General features: G+C 43.4%; 1 protein-coding gene across 2 annotated transcripts in view; it reads right to left on the reverse strand.

Moving 5' to 3' along the window:
- Positions 1-21901, reverse strand: part of elovl7a (ELOVL fatty acid elongase 7a) — a 52542-nt gene extending 30641 nt beyond the window's left edge. The window contains exons 1-2 of one of the 2 annotated variants that reach the window (XM_080186345.1): positions 21742-21901; positions 19635-19714 (exon numbers count right to left, since the gene is read on the reverse strand). The gene's annotated coding sequence lies outside the window, so the exon portion shown is untranslated. The remainder of the gene's footprint in view (positions 1-19634; positions 19715-21741) is intronic. The other variant, XM_080186337.1, reaches the window with a different exon arrangement.
- Between the last annotated feature and the right edge of the window lie 649 nt (positions 21902-22550).

The raw sequence follows: 22550 nt of genomic DNA on the forward strand, positions 1-22550 counted from the left end.
ACTCTCATTCTCACTATATTCTGCACTCTCGAGGAGGACGTGAATAATTTGCCGGGTGTTAGCGATGGAAAGGTGGTAGGAATGGAGGGTCTTAATGACATTACTGTTACTAGAGAGGTGGTGCTCAACAGACTGGAGGGGCTGATTGTGGACAAGTCCCCAGGACCGGATGGAATGCATCCGAGGGTTCTGAAAGAAATGGCGGAGGTGATAGTGGATGCCTTGGTGGTTATTTTCCAGACGTCGCTGGATTCCGGGGAAGTGCCGGATGATTGGAAAACGGCTAATGTTACACCGTTGTTTAAGAAGGGTGCCAGGCAAAAGGCAGGGAATTATAGGCCGGTTAGTTTAACGTCTGTGGTAGGTAAAATGTTAGAATCCGTCATTAAGGAGGAAATTGTGAGGCATCTTGAAGGGAATTGCTTGATAGGGCGGACGCAACACGGTTTCATTAAAGGGAAGTCGTGTCTGACAAATTTACTGGAGTTCTATGAGGATGTGTCTAGGGCAGTGGATAGAGGAGAGCCGGTGGATGTGGTCTTTCTGGATTTTCAGAAGGCGTTTGACAAGGTACCTCACAAGAGGTTATTGCAGAAGGTCAGGGGACATGGAGTTGGGGGTAGGGTGTTAGCGTGGATAGAGGATTGGTTGTCAAATAGGAGGCAGAGAGTGGGGGTCAATGGGTGCTATTCGGATTGGCGGTTGGTGACTAGTGGGGTGCCCCAGGGGTCGGTGCTGGGGCCTCAGCTATTTACCATTTATATAGATGATCTGGAGGAGGGAACCGAGTGCAGGGTGTCGAAATTTGCTGATGACACCAAGATTGGGGGAACGGCAAATTGTGCGGAGGGTGTGGAGAGTCTGCAGAAGGATCTAGATAGGCTGGGCGAATGGGCCAGGAAATGGCAAATGGAATTTAATGTTGGCAAGTGTGAGGTGGTCCACTTTGGTAGGAAGAATGGTAGGAAGGACTATTACTTACGTGGCGAAAAACTGCAGCAGGCGACGGTGCAGAGGGACCTCGGGGTCCTTGTGCATGAGTCGCAAAAACCCAGCTTGCAGGTGCAGCAGGTGGTCAGGAAGGCGAATGGGATGCTGGCCTTCATCGCGAGGGGGATTGAATATAAAAGTAGGGAGGTCTTGCTGCAGCTGTATAGGGCATTGGTGAGGCCGCAGCTGGAGTACTGTGTGCAGTTTTGGGCGCCGCACCTGCGCAAGGATATTTTGGCCCTGGAGGGAGTGCAGAGGAGGTTTACTAGGCTGATACCGGAGTTGAGGGGATTGAGCTATGAGGAGAGGCTGAATAAACTAGGCTTGTACTCGTTAGAGTTTAGAAGAATGAGGGGAGATCTCATTGAGACGTATAAGATGATGAATGGGATGGATAGGATAGAGGTGGAGAGACTCTTCCCGCTCAAAAAAGACAGTAGGACTAGGGGGCACAGCCTCAAGATAAAGGGGAGGCGGTTTAGAACGGAGTTGAGGAGGAACTTCTTCACTCAAAGGGTGGTGAATCTCTGGAATTCTCTGCCCGTTGAAGTGGTGGAGGCTGCCTCGCTAAATATTTTTAAGAAGCGGGTTGATGGGTTCTTGATAAGAGAGGGGATTAAGGGTTATGGGGAGAGGGCGGGAAAGTGGAACTGAGCCACAACAGATCAGCCATGATCTTATTGAATGGCGGGGCAGGCTCGAAGGGCTAGATGGCCTACTCCTGCTCCTATTTCTTATGTTCTTATGTTCTCCCCTATGTACTCCATGAAAATGTATGTTTTTGTCTGTATAGCACATAAGAAGCAATACTTTTCACTTTATCCCAATACATGTAACAAAAATAGCTTTCTACCCAATTGCAAAAATAAAGCCACAAGAATCTCAAATACTGGTAAATTTGTATAATTAAGGTACATTGAATGTGCAACTTGGGTATCTCATTATGGAAAGGACAAAGCCGCAAACAGTGATAAACATTGTTTCCTTCCATTATTTGAATCTATAATAGTGAGGGATTGGTAGGATCAGCAATTCAGAAAAAAACTAACAGGAAAACAGCATGTTGACAGGTCTTTCAGATTGTGAAAGTTCTTGGGTAAGTGAGGAAGGGGGAGGGGTGGAGGAGAAAAGAACAAAAGAGCAGGGTCGAAGGCAGGAGATTAGATGACAAGCAATTTCATGATGCAAGGCCAAAGGGAGTGGTAATAAGATCAATCACAAAATAAAAGCTGTGCCTAGATGTGTGAATTGATGTGGAGATGCTGGCGTTGGACTGGGGTAAACACAGTAAAAGTCGACAACACCAGGTTTTAGTCCAACCGATTTATTTGATAGTAAACTCTCCATTCATCTGACGAAGAGGGAAACCTCGAAAGCTTGTGCGTTTGCTATCAAATAAATCGGTTGGACTAAAACCTGGTGTTGTTAGATGTGTGAAACACAGGATCCTTACAGCAAGGAGGAAATGAGAGAAACAAGCAACAAATAAAAAGTAAAACAAAATAGAAACAGGTTGCAATCTAAGACGGTTGAATTCAATGTTGAGTCTAGAAGGCTGCAAATTGAAAGAGTTGTTTTTCTTTGATGGTTACCCTCCTCTGTAATGTGGCTAGGGTGAGCTCTCATCTACATAGAGCACTACAGCACAAACAGGCCCTTCGGCCCACAAGTTGCGCCGATCATATCCATACCTACCAGGCCATAGAACTATCTATAACTCCCAATCCTATTAAATCCCACATACTCATCCAGAAGTCTTTTAAAAGACCCCAGCGAGTTTGCCTCAACCACCACCGATGGCAGCCGATTCCACTCACTCACCACCCTCTCAGTGAAAAACTTACCCCTGACACTTACCCCTTTCTTGGTGCTCAGCAGAAATTTATTCCGATGGTCAAAAAGGATAGTAGGAGGAGAGGTAATAAGCCGTGGATAACGAAGGAGGTGAAGGAAAGTGTTAAATTAAAAGCGGAGGAATTTAGAGTAGCTAAGAGTTGTGGGCGAGAAGAGGATTGGGAGAGGTTTAAATGTCAACAAAGATTGACAAAGAAGTTGATAAAGAAGGGTAGGAGAAACTATGAAGCTGGGCTAGCACTTAATATAAAAAAGGATAGCAAGAGTTTTTATAAATATATAAAAAGGAAGAGGCTGGCTAGGGTGAACGTTGGTCCTTTAGAGGATGAGAAAGGGGACCTAGTGGTAGGGGATGGGGATATGGCTAAGGTATTGAATAACTTTTTTGTTTCTGTCTTCACGGAGGAGGACGTGAATAATTTGCCGGGTGTTAGCGATGGAAAGGTGGTAGGAATGGAGGGTCTTAATGACATTACTGTTACTAGAGAGGTGGTGCTCGACAGACTGGAGGGACTGATTGTGGACAAGTCCCCAGGACCGGATGGAATGCATCCGAGGGTTCTGAAAGAAATGGCGGAGGTGACAGTGGATGCCTTGGTGGTTATTTTCCCGACGTCGCTGGATTCCGGGGAAGTGCCGGAAGATTGGAAAACGGCTAATGTTACGCCGTTGTTTAAGAAGGGTGCCAGGCAAAAGGCGGGGAATTATAGGCCGGTTAGTTTAACGTCTGTGGTAGGTAAAATGTTAGAATCTGTCATTAAGGAGGAAATTGCGAGGCATCTTGAAGGGAATTGCTTGATAGAGCAGACGCAGCACAGTTTCATTAAAGGGAAGTCGTGTCTGACAAATTTACTGGAGTTCTATGAGGATGTGTCTAGGGCGGTGGATAGAGGAGAGCCGGTGGATGTGGTCTTTCTAGATTTTCAGAAGGCGTTTGACAAGGTACCTCACAAGAGGTTACTGCAGAAGGTCGAGGGACATGGAGTTGGGGGTAGGGTGTTAGCGTGGATAGAGGATTGGTTGTCAAATAGGAGGCAGAGAGTGGGGGTCAATGGGTGCTATTCGGATTGGTGGATGGTGACTAGTGGAGTGCCCCAGGGGTTGGTGCTGGGGCCTCAGCTTTTTACCATTTATATAGATGATCTGGAGGAGGGAACCGAGTGTAGGGTGTCGAAATTTGCTGATGACACCAAGATTGGGGGAAAGGCAAATTGTGCGGAGGGTGTGGAGAGTCTGCAGAAGGATCTAGATAGGCTGGGCGAATGGGCCAGGAAATGGCAAATGGAATTTAATGTTGGCAAGTGTGAGGTGGTCCACTTTGGTAGGAAGAACTATTACTTACGGGGCGAAAAAATGCAGCAGGCGACAGTGCAGAGGGACCTCGGGGTCCTTGTGCATGAGTCGCAAAAACCCAGCTTGCAGGTGCAGCAGGTGGTCAGGAAGACGAATGGGATGCTGGCCTTCATAGCGAGGGGGATTGAATATAAAAGTAGGGAGGTCTTGCTGCAGCTGTATAGGGCATTGGTGAGGCCGCAGCTGGAGTACTGTGTGCAGTTTTGGGCGCCGCACCTGCGCAAAGATATTTTGGCCCTGGAGGGAGTGCAGAGGAGGTTTACTAGGCTGATACCGGAGTTGAGGGGGTTGAGCTATGAGGAGAGGCTGAATAAACTGGGCTTGTACTCGTTAGAGTTTAGAAGAATGAGGGGAGATCTCATTGAGACGTATAAGATGATGAATGGGATGGATAGGATAGAGGTGGAGAGACTCTTCCCGCTCAAAAAAGACAGTAGGACTAGGGGGCACAGCCTCAAGATAAAAGGGGGGCGGTTTAGAACAGAGTTGAGGAGGAACTTCTTCACTCAAAGGGTGGTGAATCTCTGGAATTCTCTGCCCGTTGAAGTGGTGGAGGCTACCTCGCTAAATATTTTTAAGACACGGGTTGATGGGTTTTTGATAAGAGAGGGGATTAAGGGTTATGGGGAGAGGGCGGGAAAGTGGAACTGAGCAGCGACAGATCAGCCATGATCTTATTGAATGGCGGGGCAGGCTCGAAGGGCTAGATGGCCTACTCCTGCTCCTATTTCTTATGTTCTTATGTTCTTATGACATCTCCTCTGTACTTGCTCCCCAGCACCTTAAACCTGTGTCCTCTCACAGCAACCATTTCAGCCCTAGGAAATAGCCTCCGAGAATCCACCCTATCTATACCTCTCAACATTTTATAAACCTCCATCAGGTCGCCTCTCAACTTTCATCTCTCCAGGGAGAACAGACCTAGCTCCCTCAACCTACCTTCATAAGGCATGCCTCCCAATCCAGGCAACATCCTTGTAAATCTCCTCTGCACCCTCTCCAGTGTTATTATTTTGGTGTCATTGAACAGTGTGTGTTCAAATGGTGCAAAATTGATATAAATTTAGGTTACAAAAGAAACAAGTAACAATTGACTGCAGCAGAATGATCAGAAAATCATACCTATCTTCGTAGCAGGAGTTGATCATTTGGCCCATCGAGCTTGCTCCAGCAGTTATTTTGATCATGATCAAGTTGTAGGATAGTTTCAGCTTTCAAAATTTCTGACTTCCCTTTTTGTCCAATGAAAGCTTCCAACTCAAGCAACAACCCTACAACATTAGCTTTTAAACAATACCAGTTTACTGTTAGTACTACATTAATAATGTTGATGCATTTCCTGCTAGACTTTATGAATTTCTTGTTATTAACAGGATATTCAGGCAAACTACACTTTTTCCTTTCACCAGCAAAATGTGTTTTGAATTTTAAAATACTTTGTGGCATGCCTATCCAAACTCTTGGTATAAAATCCAATTTAGCAACATGCAACAAACACATGTTATGCTTAACTCAGGTGGTTAGTTTATTTTGTATTCAAAAGGTGAGGGGCCGGGGGGGACATGCATACACACAGGATAGTAACAGTACAAGTACAGCAGAAACACTGTTCATGTAATTTAGTCAGGAATCCAATGAAGAATTCTTTCATGTAGAAGCTTGATTTCAGCTGGAGACTGGAGTGTAGAGCTCACTGTACAATTGGTGCTGATACAAGAGATAATTAGATACACATCTTTCGTTGATTCTCAGGAAATCTTCCAGCAAAGACAGACTTGAGGAGCAGCTGCTATTCTACCTAAAGATCCCTATGCCTATATTCAAATCCTCTCGCTATGAAGGCCAACACACCATTTGCTTTCTTACTGCCTGCTGTACCTGTGCACTTACTTTCAGCAATGAGAACACCAAAGGTCACGCTAAGTATCCACCTTTCAATTTACACCCAAATAATCTGTCTTCCTATTTTTGCTATTGAAATGGATAGCCTCATTTATCCACATTATACCACATCTGCCATGCATGTTCCCACTCACTCAGCCTGTCTAAAAAAAATCTCTATCCTTTTCACAGCTCACCCTTTCACCCAACTTTGCATCATCTGCAAATTTGGAGATAATACATTTAGTTCTCTCGGCCAAATCATTAATGTATAATGTGAACAGTTGGAGTCCTAGCACAGATCCCTGCGAAACCTCGCTAGTCACTGACTGCCAATCAGAAGACCCACTTATTGCAAGTCTCTGCTTTCTGTCTGCTAGCCTGCTTTCTATCCATCTCATATCCTATGCACTTTAACTTTACATAGTAATCTGCCATCTGAGAAATTATCAAAAACTTTCTCAAAGTCTAAATAAACCACATCCACCAGTTCTCCCTGGTCAACTCTTCTAGTTACATAAGAACGTAAGAAATAGGAGCAGGAGTAGGCCATCTAGCCCTTCGAGCCTGCCCCGCCATTCAATAAGATCATGGCTGATCTGTCATGGCTCAGTTCCACATTCCCGCCCTCTCCCCATAACACTTAATCCCCTCACTTATCAAAAACCCATCAACCCGCGTCTTAAAAATATTGAGCGAGGCAACCTCCACCACTTCAACGGGCAGAGAATTCCAGAGATTCACCACCCTTTGAGTGAAGAAGTTCCTCCTCAACTCCATTCTAAACCGCCCCCCCTTTATCTTGAGGCTGTGCCCTCTAGTCCTACTGTCCTTTCTGAGCGGGAAGAGTCTCTCCACCTCTATCCTATCCATCCCATTCATCATCTTATACGTCTCAATGAGATCTCCCCTCATTCTTCTAAACTCTAACGAGTACAAGTCTAGTTTATTCAGCCTCTCCTCATAGCTCAATCCCCTCGAGGTTCTTTACCCAGAGGGTGGTGAGGGATTGGAATGCCCTGCCTGCTGCAGTTGTAAGTGCGCCTAGTTTGGGGGCGTTTAAGAGATCCGTGGATAGGTTTATGGACGAAAAGGGATTGGTTTAGGTTAGTGGGTCATTGTTTTTTTTAACTGGTCGGCGCAACATCGTGGGCCGAAGGGCCTGTTCTGCGCTGTAGTGTTCTATGTTCTATGTTCAACTCCGGTATCAGCCTAGTAAACCTCCTCTGCACTCCCTCCAAGGCCAAAATATCCTTGTGTAAGTGCGGCAACCAAAACTGCACACAGTACTCCAGCTGCGGCCTCACCAGTGCCCTATACAGCTGCAGCAAGACCTCCCTACTTTTATATTCAATCCCCCTCGCTATGAAGGCCAGCATCCCATTAGCGTTCCTGACCACCTGCTGCACCTGCAGGCTGGGTTTTTGCACCTCATGCGCAAGGACCCCGAGGTCCCTCTGCACCGTCGCCTGCTGCAGTTTTTCGCCCCGTAAGTAACAGTCCTTCCTACCATTATTCCTACCAAAGTGGACCACCTCACACTTGCCAACATTAAATTCCATTTGCCAGTTCCTGGCCCATTCGCCCAGCCTATCTAGATCCTTCTGCAGACTCTCCACACCCTCCGCACAATTTGCCGTTCCACCACTCTTGGTGTCATCAGCAAATTTCGACACCATACACTCGGTTCCCTCTTCCAGATCATCTATATAAATGGTGAATAGCTGAGGCCCCAGCACCGACCCCTGGGGCACTCCACTAGTCACCAACCGCCAATCCGAATAGCACCCATTAACCCCCACTCTCTGCCTCCTATTTGACAGCCAATCCTCTATCCACGCTAACACCCTACCCCCAACTCCATGCCCCCTTACCTTCTGCAATAACCTCTTGTGAGGTACCTTGTCAAACGCCTCCTGAAAATCAAGAAAGACCACATCCACCGGCTCGCCTCTATCCACCGCCCTAGACACATCCTCATAGAACTCCAATAAATTTGTCAGACACGACTTCCCCTTAACGAAACCGTGCTGCGTCTGCTCTATCAAGCAATTCCCCTCAAGGTGCCTTGCTATTGCCTCCTTGATGACGGATTCTAACATTTTACCTACAACAGACGTTAAACTAACCGGCCTATAATTCCCCGCCTTTTGCCTGCCACCCTTCTTAAACAACGGTGTAACATTAGCCGTTTTCCAATCTTCCGGCACTTCCCCGGAATCCAGCGACGTCTGGAAAATAACCACCAAGGCATCCACTATCACCTCCGCCATTTCTTTCAGAACCCTTGGATGCATTCCATCTGGTCCTGGGGACTTGTCCACAATCAGTCCCTCCAGTCTGTCGAGCACCGCCTCTCTAGTAACAATAATGTCATTCAAGGCCTCCAGTCCTACCACCTTTCCATCGCTAACACCCAGCAAATTATTCACGTCCTCCTCCGTGAAGACCGTCAAAGAATTCCAGTAGATTTGTCAAGCATGATTTCCCTTTTGTAAATCCATGCTGACTTTGTTTGGTTAAACTCCTGCTTTCCAAATGCAGTGTTATGAAATCCTTGATAATGGACTCTAGAAATGTCCTTCCTACCAATGTTAGGCTCACTGGTCTACAGTTCCCTGTTTTTGCTCTACTCTGGTGATTTATCCACCTTCAATCCCATTAATTTCCCCATTTCTCTACTAATAATGATTTCCTTCAGCTCCTCACAAAAACTTGTTTCTCTTCGCAGTAACTGCATTGCAGTGTTAATGTAAGCCTACTTATGACACTAATAAACTTTAAAAATTGGGTTTGAATCCTACCATGGCAGATGGGAAAATCTGAATCCAACAAAAAAAAAATGTAATCCGGAATTAAAAAGTAGAATGATGCCCGTAAAAGTATTGTCGAAAAAATCTTCCATTCTTGCCTGTCTGGTCTACACATGCCTCCAGACCCACAGCAATGTGGTTGACTCTTAAAATTCCTCTGAAATTGCTTAGCAAATCACTCAGGTTAAGGGTAAATAGGGATGGGCAATAAGTTCTGGCCCAATCAGCGATGACCACATCCCATAAATGAATAAAAAATGTATACACATTATTGATGTTTTCCTTTGAGAAGGCAGAGCAAAGTATAAATTTAGTTCCTCAACCATTTCCTTTGTTCCCAGTTTTGAATTTCCCCATTTCTGACTGCAAAGGGCCTACATTTGTTTTTGTTAATCTTTTTCTCTTTACAAACCTACAGAAGCTTTTAGTGAGTTTTTATGTTCCCCACTGGCTTAATTTCATACTCTATTTCTCCATTCTTAATCAATCCCTTGATCCACCTTTGCTGAATTTTAAATTGCTCCCAATCCTTAGATCTATTCTTTTCCTTGCCAACTTATATGCTTGTTCTTTGAATCCAATACTATTTCAAATTTCCCTTGTAAACTATGGTATGGCCAAAGTTCCCTTCCCATTGTTGTGCCAAGTAGGAATAAGCAACGTTTGGGTTCACCTATTCATTCCTTGAATGCCTGTCTCATTGCCTATCCATTATCCTTCCTTTCCCTAACATTTCCATCATATCCAACTCATGTCTCATGCCATTGTATTTGCCTTAATTGAGACTCAGGACTCTCAGAATCAACAACTATTCTAGGATCGTCTGGACTACAAAGATAAGCCAGCTTCACTCCTCTACTGAAAACCATCATCTGAAAGGTATTGAATTCAAATTTCACCATCTACCACGGCAGGATTTAAAGCTTGGACCCCAGAGCATTATCCTCAGTTTACGGATTACTAGTCCAGTTATACCATTGCATCCCCTGGTGTCCTGACTAATAGTTATTCCTTTTACCTTACTGCATCCGGTGACACGGCAAGCATGGGTGCAATTCAATATACCCTATTGCAACAAAATCTTTTAACGGTAGCTGATGGCTGTGAAGGTGGGTGAAAGGAGTCCACGATGCACAGACCCTTCTACAAGGGAAATGAAATGAAATGAGAGGTAGGAGAACTTGAGGCTACAGAATGCATTACCCAGTGTCACTAGTTGAAAAAGTGCCTGTCAGCATTTAAAAATAGGTCATATGAGATAAGGAATAAAAATAGAAAATGCTGGAAACACTCATAACAGGCAGCAATCATAGTGAGAATAAGAGTTAACATTTCAAGTTGATGCCCTTTCCTCACAACAGGACAGTCAGGTGATTTAACAGCTTATTTACTTATATGAAGCCAGGAACAGTATGGCAGCAGAGGCTGGAGGGAAAAGAAAAAAAAAGGATGATCTATGCTTAAGCAGAGAACAAGAGGGATAATGAGACAAGTTTTAAAAAAGGACAGATTAGCAAGAGTTATAAAATGATTAGAGAACCATTACCAGCACCTGGTGTTTGAGGAAATGGGAGCAGGGGTCAGGACCCAGTGTTTGGGACCAGATCAGAAACGCCAAGGTATATTGTGAAGTTAGCCTAGACCCCAACTTTTTTTTTGATTTTGATATTAGGGAGAGCATAAGGTGTTTCGCTCCAAATTTGATTCAGTTGTCCCACTGGGAAACTTCTTTTAAAAAAAAAGAAATTTTTAAAAAAACATTTAAAAATATAATAAAAAGATTTGAAAATACATAATGATAAAGTATGTTTTTCAACCATAGACCATAACACCGTAAGACATAGGAGCAGAATCAGGCCACTTGGCCCATCAAATCTGCCCTGCCATTCAATCATGGTTGATATTTTTCTCATCCCCATTCTCCTGCCTTTTCCCTATAAATCCCCTAATTAATTAATAATCTATCTCTGTCTTAAAGACACTCAGTGACCTGACCTCCACAACCTTCTGCAGCAAAGAGTTCCACAGATTCACCACTTTCTGAATGAAGAAATTCCTCCTCACCTCTGTTTTAAAGGATCTTCTCTTTCGCCTGAGGTTGTGCCATCTGGTTCTAGTTTTTCCTACTAGTGGAAACATCCCCTCCATGTTCACTCTATCCAGGCCTCACGATATCCTATAAGTTTCAATAAGATCCCTCCTCGTCCTTCTAAATTCCAAAGAGTATAGAACCAGAGTCCTTAACTGTTCCTCATATGACAAGCTCTTCATTCCAGGGATCATTCACGTGAACCTTCACTGGGCCCTTTCCAAGGCCAGCACATACTTCCTTCCTTAGATATGGGGCCCAAAACTGCTCACAGTACTTCAAATGGGGTCTGACCAGAGTCATAAGAACATAAGAACATAAGAAATAGGAGCAGGAGTAGGCCATCTAGCCCTTCGAGCCTGCCCCGCCATTCAATAAGATCATGGCTGATCTGTCGTGGCTCAGTTCCACTTTCCCGCCCTCTCCCCATAACCCTTAATCCCCTCTCTTATCAAGAACCCATCAACCCGCTTCTTAAAAATATTTAGCGAGGCAGCCTCCACCACTTCAACGGGCAGAGAATTCCAGAGATTCACCACCCTTTGAGTGAAGAAGTTCCTCCTCAACTCCGTTCTAAACCACCTCCCCTTTATCTTGAGGCTGTGCCCCCTAGTCCTACTGTCTTTTTTGAGCGGGAAGAGTCTCTCCACCTCTATCCTATCCATCCCATTCATCATCTTATACGTCTCAATGAGATCTCCCCTCATTCTTCTAAACTCTAACGAGTACAAGCCTAGTTTATTCAGCCTCTCCTCATAGCTCAATCCCCTCAACTCCGGTATCAGCCTAGTAAACCTCCTCTGCACTCCCTCCAGGGCCAAAATATCCTTGCGCAGGTGCGGCGCCCAAAACTGCACACAGTACTCCAGCTGCGGCCTCACCAATGCCCTATACAGCTGCAGCAAGACCTCCCTACTTTTATATTCAATCCCCCTCGCTATGAAGGCCAGCATCCCATTCGCCTTCCTGACCACCTGCTGCACCTGCAAGCTGGGTTTTTGCGACTCATGCACAAGGACCCCGAGGTCCCTCTGCACCGTCGCCTGCTGCAGTTTTTCGCCACGTAAGTAATAGTCCTTCCTATACAGCCTCAGGGGTACATCCCTGCTCTTGTATTTCAGCCGTCTCGACGTGAATACTAACATTCCATTTGCCTTCCTGACTGCCACCCAAACCTGCATGTTAACCTTAAGAGAATCTTGAACAAGGACTCCCAAGTCCCTTTGTATTTCTGATTTCCAAAGGATTCCCCCATTTAGAAAATGGTCTATGCCTCCATTCCTCCTTCCAAAGTGCATAACCTAGCATTTTTCCACATTGTATTCCATCTGCCACTTCTTTGCCCACTCTCCTAACCTGTCCAAGTCCTTCTGCAGCACCCCCCCAACTTCCTCAATACTACCTGTCCCTCTACATATCATAGTATCATCTGCAAACTGAGCAACAGTGCCTTCAGTTCCTTCTTCCAAGTCATTAATGCATATTGTGAAAAGTTGTAGTACCAGCACTGACCCAAAGCACAGCACTAATCACCAGCTGCTATCCTGAACAACTAGTTATCTCTATAGTTCCAATGTATTTTGATTTGATTTATTGTCACCTGTATTGGTATACAGTGAAAATTATTGTTTTTTTTTTACATGCTTTACGGACAGTTCCTAGAGTACATAGGGGAAAAGGACAGGGTGCAGAATATAATGCTCAGTCATAGTGAGGGTGTAAAGAAAGATCAAACTTAATATAAACAGTTTCCTTAGACATAAGTCACCAAAAATGCACATGGGTGCTATCTTTCCAGCCTTTTAACCCGTCTGGACAGAAACAGAAAGACACCTGCCTTCTGACTCGCATACAGCAGTTTTCAGAGACAGATCTACCTTCAAAACAGCAGAATCTCCGAGAAAGATGTATTATATGGCAGATTCAAGTCTCCAAATCCAAAGACAGAAAGAGAAGCACTACTCTCTCTCAATTCCAAGCTTAATTTCTGTGCAAGCCTAGGTCAACCCAGTCACATGATTTTTCTACCAACTTAATCAAGCCCTACTCTGCAAAACTCTAAAACAACAGTACAACATTAGCCCAGGTTAAAACAAACAATTAGGAGCAATTATGCTTATGCAGAACAACACGGCTGCTGGACACACACAAAACTGTACTGTTAATAAAACAGATCCTGCAAAAGAAACACAAGCCAAATACATTTCTTAAAGGCATGGTATCAACACACCTAGGAGATGGAGAATTAAACTAAGTGACTGGAAACTCAGGGTCATGCCTGGCAGTGAGCAGAGGTGGTCAGATAAGCAATCGCCCAATCTGTGTTTATTCTCTTCAGTGTAGAGGAGACTGCATACTGAATAGGAGTATTGATCTGGAAATGCTGATGCCCCTCTGATTCATCTGGAAAGTGCATTTGAGGGCCAGCATGCGAGGGAAGTGAAAGGGCAGGTGCTTTATCTCCTGCACTGCGATGGTAAGGTGTTGGACACAACGTAGTGCAGTCCAGATTAGTATGGAAAGGACAGCCCTCTCAGAATGCTGAAAGAAAGGGGAAAGAGGTTTGGTGATGGTAAAATGCTGGAGGTGTTGGAAAACGATTTGTCAAAAAGTAGATGCTGGTGGAGTGGAAGGAGAGGATGAGCAGGACCTGATTGTAGGGAGGAGGAAAACAGCAGAAATACAGGAAATTAGATAAACACAGTTGAGATCTGTGAACCATAGAGGAAGGGATTCCTACATTAAGGAAAAACAGATAGCAGAAATATTGATGCGGAAAGTGACAGTGTCAAAATAAACAAAGCTGAAATGAGGATCCTGGGAGAATGGAAATGAGTGCTTACGGGAAGGTGGGTGAAATTGCAACCAGGTTGCCATAATAATACAGGCTTTTTTTATTCATTCATGAGACATGGGCATCACTACTGGTCAGCATTTATTGCCCATCCCTTGTTGCCCTAGTTGAGAAGGCAATTGAGAGTCAACCACATTGCTGTGGCTCTGGAGTTAGGCCAGACCAGGTAAGGATGCCAGATTTCCTTCCCTAAAGAATGATAGTGAACTAGATGGGTTTTTCCAACAATTGGCAATGGTTTCGTGAACATTAGTAGATTCTTAATTCAATAAAAAAATCTGGAATTCTAACTCCATCATCTGCCAAGGCAGGATTTGAAACCTGGTGCTCAGAACCTGAGCTGAATTTCTGGATTAATAGTCTAGCTATAATACCACTAGGCCATTGCTTCCCCATTAGGACACATGTTGGTTCACAATTATGTATTTTGTTTGGAAGAAGTGAGTGGAATTGAATGAGACCAAGACCCTGCTTATGTGGGTGATAAAAACCAATTGGTTTTGCCAAATGACTTGTTTCTGTGCAACTTCAAGCTCTAATTCACCCATTCTCTATGAACAGATACTTACTTCTAACATGAGTAATAAACAGGAAATGAATGTTGCTGAGAATATCAAATTATTAGCAAGGGGGCAAAATATATCTGCCTGTACTTTCATTATTGTAATGCAATGAAGTAGAAAAATTATAATAGTTTGATTTACTGTAAAGCAAGTGAATGGGAGTGCTCAAGGTAGAGATCATCATGCCATTATTTACACACAAAAACAGACAAACATAGCATATTTGTCTTGGAGACAACTTAATTTTAAACAGACGTAAACATAAATAAAAAGGAAAAATGTAGGGTGGCATACCCATCAATTACTCCATTTGAAAAACTTCTCTGTCTAAATAATACAATTAACAACAGGAGTGAATCAGCAGTGCTGCATAAATAGTACAGGAGCCAAATGCTCAGCAGGTATAGTAATCTAACAGAAGATACACCAGTTCAAGGACGCTGCATTAGCCAATGTTAAACTTCAGTAAACACAAAACTCCAAGAACAAAAAAAACTCTCTTAATCTGAAGCAAAGTACCAGAAACAATTCAGATTAATATCAAGTAGAACTTCCATTAGGACTTAAGCTAGTCCATTAGGACTGAGCTCCCCAAAATAAAGGGAAGCTTACACGTGACCAACCTTATTGAATTACTTGAAGAATTAACAGAACGAGATCAGGGTAACACACATACGTTATATATTTGGATTTCTAAAAGTCATTGTTAAGGTCCCATAGTAAAGTCATCATACTCCCAGATGACCATAGGTTGCTCTCCCCTTTGAGGGAGGAGAGCTGACTGGCAGTGGTTTAACCTGAGGGGCAAGGCTGTGAAGGTGGGTCTTCAAGAATAACCTCATGGTATGGGAATTGAACCCATGCTGTTGGTGTCAGTCTGCATTACGAACCACCTGGCCAGCCAACTGGGCTGACACCTACTTTTAAATCAGAGAAAGCTGGAAACTGGGAAGGTGAGAGAGAGGACAGGCCAGCAAGAGAGGAAGTGACAGGAAACTCCAACAAGGTTTTTCAACAAAAGAAACGTATGTATGCTGGAGGGGTGAAAGATATAAAAAAAGAGCCAGGTGTTGGCACTGCAATAAACTGGGTCAAACCAGACAGTATGCTGGAGGTTAAATGGTCATCCCATTGGGGTTGTCAATTATATACAGGATCAAGAGACTTAAAAACTGGAGAAGCAGCATTGATACACCAAGCGCAAGGACAGACAAAAGGGATGACTAGGTGTGCACCATCTGTACAGGGGAAGAATAACCAGGTGGTGGATGTATTCAAAGATTGTGTGTGTAATGACAAAATATTTCCATGTGGGCAGGATGGAACAGGAAAAGATACTAAAATATGAGATACCACTGCCAGTCAATCCCTAACGGTATGGGAGAGAGATATTTATTGACCAGATGAATGGTGCACAATTCACATCACAGAGAAACAAAAGAAATACCTTTATTAAAAGCAAGCTTAGAGAGCAGCTTGAAGACGAGAGAATTAGTGACAGGTGTGACCAAAATCCCACCCATTGTAGACATTCAATTCATTCCAGGGAGCGATATAGCAGGATCGCAGATGCCGTAATGTCTACCATAGTTGAGAAACTGGTCGAGAATCCAACCACAGAGAAATTACAAATAGACTACCCTGAGTTTTTCTGGATTGTGTAGTTCACAGGCTTAGCAGCTAAGGCAAAAAGAAAGGGGAGTTGAGAGTCTGCTGAAGCAAATGAGATCAGATTATCTGATCCTATCTTAAGCAGGTTAACCGAGGATGATGCAGAGAGTGAGACTGATGGGCTCAATTCAAAGAGGTAAAACGATGAGGGGCACAGATCAGCTAGATAGTCAACATCTTTTTCCAAAAGATTGAGGAGTCTAAGATGAGAAGGAAGAGATACAAAAGGATCTGGGGGACAGTTTTTCAGAGGATGGTGAATGGCTGGAACAAGCTCCAAGAGGTAGTAGTAGAGACAGGTACAATTTTGTCTTTTAAAAAGCAGTTAGACAGTTACATGGGAAGATGGGTATAGAGGGATATGAGCCAAACGCAGGCAATTAGGAATAGCTTAGTGGTTAAAAAAGGGTGGCATGGACAAGTTGGGCCAATGGGCCTGTTTCAATGCTGTAAACTTCTATGACTCTTGAGGTTAACTGAATTACAGCAGTGACTCAAAATTAAAACTTTATCAGACTGCAGATCCAGCACAAGAAGCTCAATACATTGTGAAATGTGACTGTGTTCAGGCGAACACACGTGGCATTGTTAGTCATGAAGCAGGGCGACAACAAGGGACAAAATTGCAACAGTGACTTCCCTGAAATTCATTTGGGCGTGAGGAAGTACTGAAAAATTTAAATCAGCGACTGAGTCATCACCCAGATAAGAGCTGGAGTGAACTGAGAATTACTGCAGGCCCATAAATGTATTTGCGGAGATAAATTAGGAAAATTGGGGTTAGCAACACATGATGCAGCTGTGGGGGATACCGTTCCAATCCAACAACATGCCTATAGGCTAAGTCCAGCTAAGGTATTGCAGACACAAAAGAAATTTGAGTAACAATACTTTTCATTGTATACCAATACATGTGACAATAATAAATCAAATCAAAAAATGATCTTATTGAATTAAGTTCTAGTGATTGGAGCTCCCCTATCGTCCTGATGCCCAAGTCAGATGGGACACAGAGTCTGCAAGTGGGTGAATGTCACAACCAAGAGGGATTCATTCCCTATTCCACGTTTGGAAGATTGCATCAGAAGTGAACGATAGAAATTCATCACTAGACTTGCTAAAGGACTATTGACAAGTACCTTTGACTGAGAGGACAATGGAGATCTCTGCATTTGTGTCACTACAGGGACTTTATCAATTCATAATAAAGCCATTCAGGATGAAGAATACTGCCGTGACTTTTCAACAACTTATGAAACAGGATTGAGTCACTATGCTGTTGATTTGAGGATTGAGTCATTGATGATTTGGTGGTATTTAGCCAGAGTTGGGAAGAGTATTTTTGTCATCTAAATAAATTATTTGGCTGCTTACAAGAAACAAATTTCATAATGGATCTAACAAAAAGCGAATTTGCCAAGGCCCACATTTCATCTCTTGGACACATTATGGGATCCCACGAGATGCAAAAGCACAAGCCATTTGGAGTTTTTCAGAACCTATCAAAAAGAAATTCTAAGATTTCTGGGAATGAATGGATTTTATTACAAGTTTGTTCCCAATTTGGGCAGTGGTACCACCATTCACAGAGCTTTTAAACAAGAACAAGCGACATTTAACCATTTAAAAACCGTGCTGACAATAAATCCAGTATTAGTAGCACCCAACTATGATAAAGAGTTCAAACTAGAGGTAGATGCCAGTGGCATTGGTGTAAGCACTGTGTTATTGCAGAAAGATGAAGTTAGCCTTGAGAAAGTAATGGGGTATTTCTCAAGAAATCTAAATAAAGTTAAAAGTTTATTAGTCACAGGTAGGCTTACGTTAACACTGCAATGAAGTTACGATGGAAATCTCCTAAGTGCCACACTCTAGCACCTGTCCGGGTACACTGAGGAAGAATTTAGTATGGCCAATATACCTAACCAGCACATCTTTGGGCTGTGGGAGGAAACCAGAGCACCCAGAGGTCTCTACATGTCTTCTTGCAGACATGTAGAGACATGCAGACTCCATACAGACAGTGACCCAAGCTGGGAATCAAACCCAGGTCCTTGGCACTGTGAGGCAACAGTGCAAACCACTGTGCCATCATACTGTATTCAGTTATTGAGAAAGAGACTTTAAGCCTGGTACTGGCACAACATTGAGATTAATGATGCTAGCAATCTAGCAGAAACAATTGTAGATACAGGCCACACCCCTTTAAATTTTCTGAAAAAAACCTCAGATCAGAACACTAGATTGCAACTATTCAACTTTAAAATCTTTCACGTTACCAGGAGAGAAAAAGTCATTGCGGACACTTTACCCTGAGTATAAAAATGAGAATTCTGTGAACAGTGGGTGTAAATTGATGGGATATCCTCAATGTTAATGCATGCTTTTGAATGTTGCAACGTTTAATAAGAAAGTACAGAGAGTCAGTTCAGATTTGATGGGCCAAAGGTTTTCTCCAGCACTGTAGGGGCTCTGATTCAGAAGCATAGAATGCTCATATTTAAGGTCAGAACACTGGGAGTCGGGGACAAGTAGCAGAATTAGTAGCAAGCTAGCTCCAAAATTAAGAATGACGGTTAAAGGTCATCTTCAGATTGGCAAACAATTCTAAGTGGTGTTTCACAAGCATCATTGTTGAGCCCACTGCTGTTCAGTTTACATTTGGACTCAAGAGAAACAGGATGTGAAAATTTGCATGTCCACACCAAATTGAGGCAAGCAGTTAATACACAAGAGCACAGAGAGAAAATACAGGAAGAAAATCAATACATTTGCAGAACTACGGTTGGTAAAATGAATTTCCATATCGCTGAATGGCCTGCTTTCTTTAGGGGCTCCATGACAATTGTGGGGAAGGACATTGTTATGATGAGCGCACTTACTTCTGGCAAAACTAGTGTCTGAATGGTTCAGAGCAGGGATGTCCAACGTACAGTTTCCAGACCAGAATTTGGCTTGTCAAATATTTCTATCCAATGCTGCAACCAACGTTCAAAGTACATGCAAGTGTAAGGGATAGATTCTGTAGGGAGATCAAAGGCTGCTTCTCTCCTACGTGCTTGTTTTTGAGGCTCAAACAGCAGCAAAGCCAAAAGAGAAACTGAGTGGAGCAGTGGGAAGGTGAGTAGTGGCACTCAAATACCCTACAGTGCAGAAAGAGGCCATTTAGCCCATCAAGTCTGCACCAACCATTAACCCACCCAGGCCCTACCCCATATTCCTACGTATTTACCCACTAATCCCTCTAACCTATGCATCTCAGGACAGCAAGGGGAACTTTTAGCATGGCCAATCAACCTAACCTACACATCTTTGGCCTGTGGGAGGAAACCAGAGCACCCAGAGGAAACCCACACAGACGCGGGGAGAATGTGCAAACTCCACACAGTGACCCAAGCCAGGAATCCAACCCAGGTCCCTGAAGCTGTGAAGCAGCAGTGCTAACCACCATGCTACCCAGGCACTAGAGTGGTGCTGGTGAGAGGAGTTGTGGGTAGGGAGAGGATGCAAGCAAGCAACTGTTCACCCCAGGCTGGGGACAGGGAATTACAGTATAAAAACTTTACCATGTTATTTTTGTTAACCGAACTTGCTTGCAGAGGGAGCTGTTGACTGGGCCTTCATTTGAAGCTTGTTCATGAAAATGCTATTAATCAAGACAAAAGACGTGCAATTCTATCATCTTTGAAAAATTTGCTCACCAACCTCATGAAGGAAGAATTGAATTATATCCCCTCACCAACAGCCCAGTGATTGAGAATATTGAAATGTGGCCCCTCAAATTAAAAAAAAGACTGAACACCCTGGGATAGGAACAGTGAAATACAGGAGCACAAAAACACATCAGAAAAATAAACACAGTATAACAAGGCTACAAAAGAAATAAACCACTGAAGTTCTTCCTAGAGATAGAATTGAAAAAAATCAATGTAGTTGAACTCACACATAATTCTGGTTCAACCACTCGAGTTCTATGAACAGTTTTAATCTTCATGTTATACAAAAATATAAAAGGCATGGCGAAAGTGCAGTAGATTTATTGGAACAGACGTTATATCTACCAGGAAAGATTGAGCAAAGTGGGGTTCTAAGACCCTGGAGTGATACAGGTCAAGATTATGAAAGTGTTTGGTTGGATAGACAGAGGTGATTTTCCATTTGTGGAGTCGTCCAGAATATGGGACCAGAAGGTGAAACTTGTTTACTTGAAAGTGGTTATCATGGGGAATTCATTGCCCCAAAGAGCAGCAAAGTGAATAACACAGCTGCATTCAGGTTAAACAGTGAGGGACAAAGTTGGGTGGGAGGATGAGCAGTGAGGAGAATGCAGAGAGTCAGTGGATTTTGGACAGATGCAGTATAATGTGGATAAATGTGAGGTTATTCACTTCAGTAGCAATAATAGGAAGGGATTATTACTTGAATGGGTGTAACTTGAGAGCTGGATACTCAATGAGACCTTGGTATCCTCATGCAGTCACAAAGTAAGCACGCAGCAGGTATAGCAGGCAGTAAAAAAGGCAAATGGTTTGTTGGCCTTTATAGTGAGAGAATTTGAGTATAGGGATAGGGATGTTTTCCTGCAATCTTATCAGGCATTGGTGAGGCCACATCTGGAATAGTGTGCACAGTTTTGGTGTCCTTATCTGAGGAAGGATGTCCTTTCTGTAGAGGAAGCAAACATTTACCAGGCTGATTCCTGGGATGGCAGATCTGTCACGAGGAGAGACCAAGTCAGTTGAGATTATATTCATTGGACTTGAGAGAGAGGGGATCTCATGGAAACTTATAAAATTCAAACAGGGTTAGACGGATAGATTCAGAAAAAGTGTTCCCAATTGTGGGATAGTACAGACTAGGGATCATAGTTTGAGGACCAACGTGAAGAGAAATTTCTTCACCCAGAGGGTGGTGAATGTGTGGCATTCACTACCACAGAATGTAGTTGAGGCCAAAACGGTGTCTGATTTCAAAAAGAAATTAGAGACAGCTCTTGGGGCTAAAGGGATCAGAGAGATGGGGCAGGGAAATCAAGATATTGAATTCGATCAGCCATGGCAAAGCAGGCTCGAGGGATCGAATGGAACCTTCAGTCAATCCATAAAGGAATGCAGGTTATCACAATGTTGACTATTAAAAGAAGTCACTTCATATCGACAAAGTAGGGGAGTGGGTTACGTAGATAAAATACAGAGATTAACCCAATCAAACATCGCCTTATTAATTCGACGACCCTGGAAATAGCTACACGCCCTTCTCCAAACAATAAGAAATTTTATGCCCCGTTTACTCAAACCCGCCCTCCGTGGAGCCTTGCGACATTCAGAATCCACCTGTACTTATATCATTAACCGGAGTAACTTTCAGATGCAGCGAACTTCACGAGTGTTGAGTACACCTGTCGAGTGAAGTTCCGTATCTGGTGTTATTCACCAGTTCTGAAAAATGGAATGAAATCCCGCCAGCGGTCAAGGTTAAATAAAGTTCAAATTCAACCTGTTTATTAAAAACACAAGCACTCGCGTTTCTATGTAACATTATTTCCATTTTTACTACTTTATAAATATTGAAATGGCACAAATATATTGCTCCTTTTAACCAGGAAAATAAAATGAAACATATTTTAAAGTCTAGGAAATGAAGGAAAATAAACTAAAGTCGATTTTTCTCTACCTGTAAGGTGAAGCAGCCACAAGCACACAGCGCTAAGTAACAATTCCAACTATCATCCTTCAGCCTCCCTCAACACGTGATAGGGTGGGGGAATCACCTTCTCTCACAACGACTTTGTTGGGTTTTCTCTATTGGCTCAGTGCTCAGGTAGAGGGTGGCTGAGGGATACTCACCCCACTCAGTATCGATACATTCTTCCAAACAGCAAACTACACTTTATCATTGGGCACACCTGTGTGGGTTGGCTGTTTCAGTCTGAAACCAGTTTTTCCAGAAGTCATTCGGGTGCGGCATTTGATCGCCTTTGCTCTGAATAGTAATTCACTGAGTCAAGTGGCAGCTTCTACAAATTGCGAAACTTATCACAAGCTCTCAAAAGACTCGAGACCAAAACTTTTTTTTTAAAAGGCAAAAATCGGATGTAGGAGAATATAATCGGTCATATTGATCTGTTGACTGAATCCTAGACCTTAACTAGGATTAGTCGTTGGTTACGAAGTTCCCAGGGCGCAGCAGAATTGATCAAGGGGAACGCAGAGAGAACCATTTCAATACTTCACCGGCTTATGAAAGTTTGGTAAGTCTCGCGACACCAGGTTAAAGTCCAACAGGTTTATTTGTTAGCAAAAGCCGCAAGCTTTCAGAGCGCTGCTCCATCGGGTGAATGGATTTCAGTTCACAAATTGAATTTATAAAATAATAATTGGAATGCGATCTTTACAGGTAATCAAGTCTTAAAGGTGCATACAATGTGAGTGGAGAGAGGGTTAAGCATAGGTTAAAGAGATGTGTATTGTCTCCAGTCAGGA

Source organism: Carcharhinus amblyrhynchos, chromosome 1 (genome assembly GCF_965287045.1).
Source record: "Carcharhinus amblyrhynchos chromosome 1, sCarAmb.v2.hapA, whole genome shotgun sequence".
NCBI classification, from domain to species: domain Eukaryota; kingdom Metazoa; phylum Chordata; class Chondrichthyes; order Carcharhiniformes; family Carcharhinidae; genus Carcharhinus; species Carcharhinus amblyrhynchos.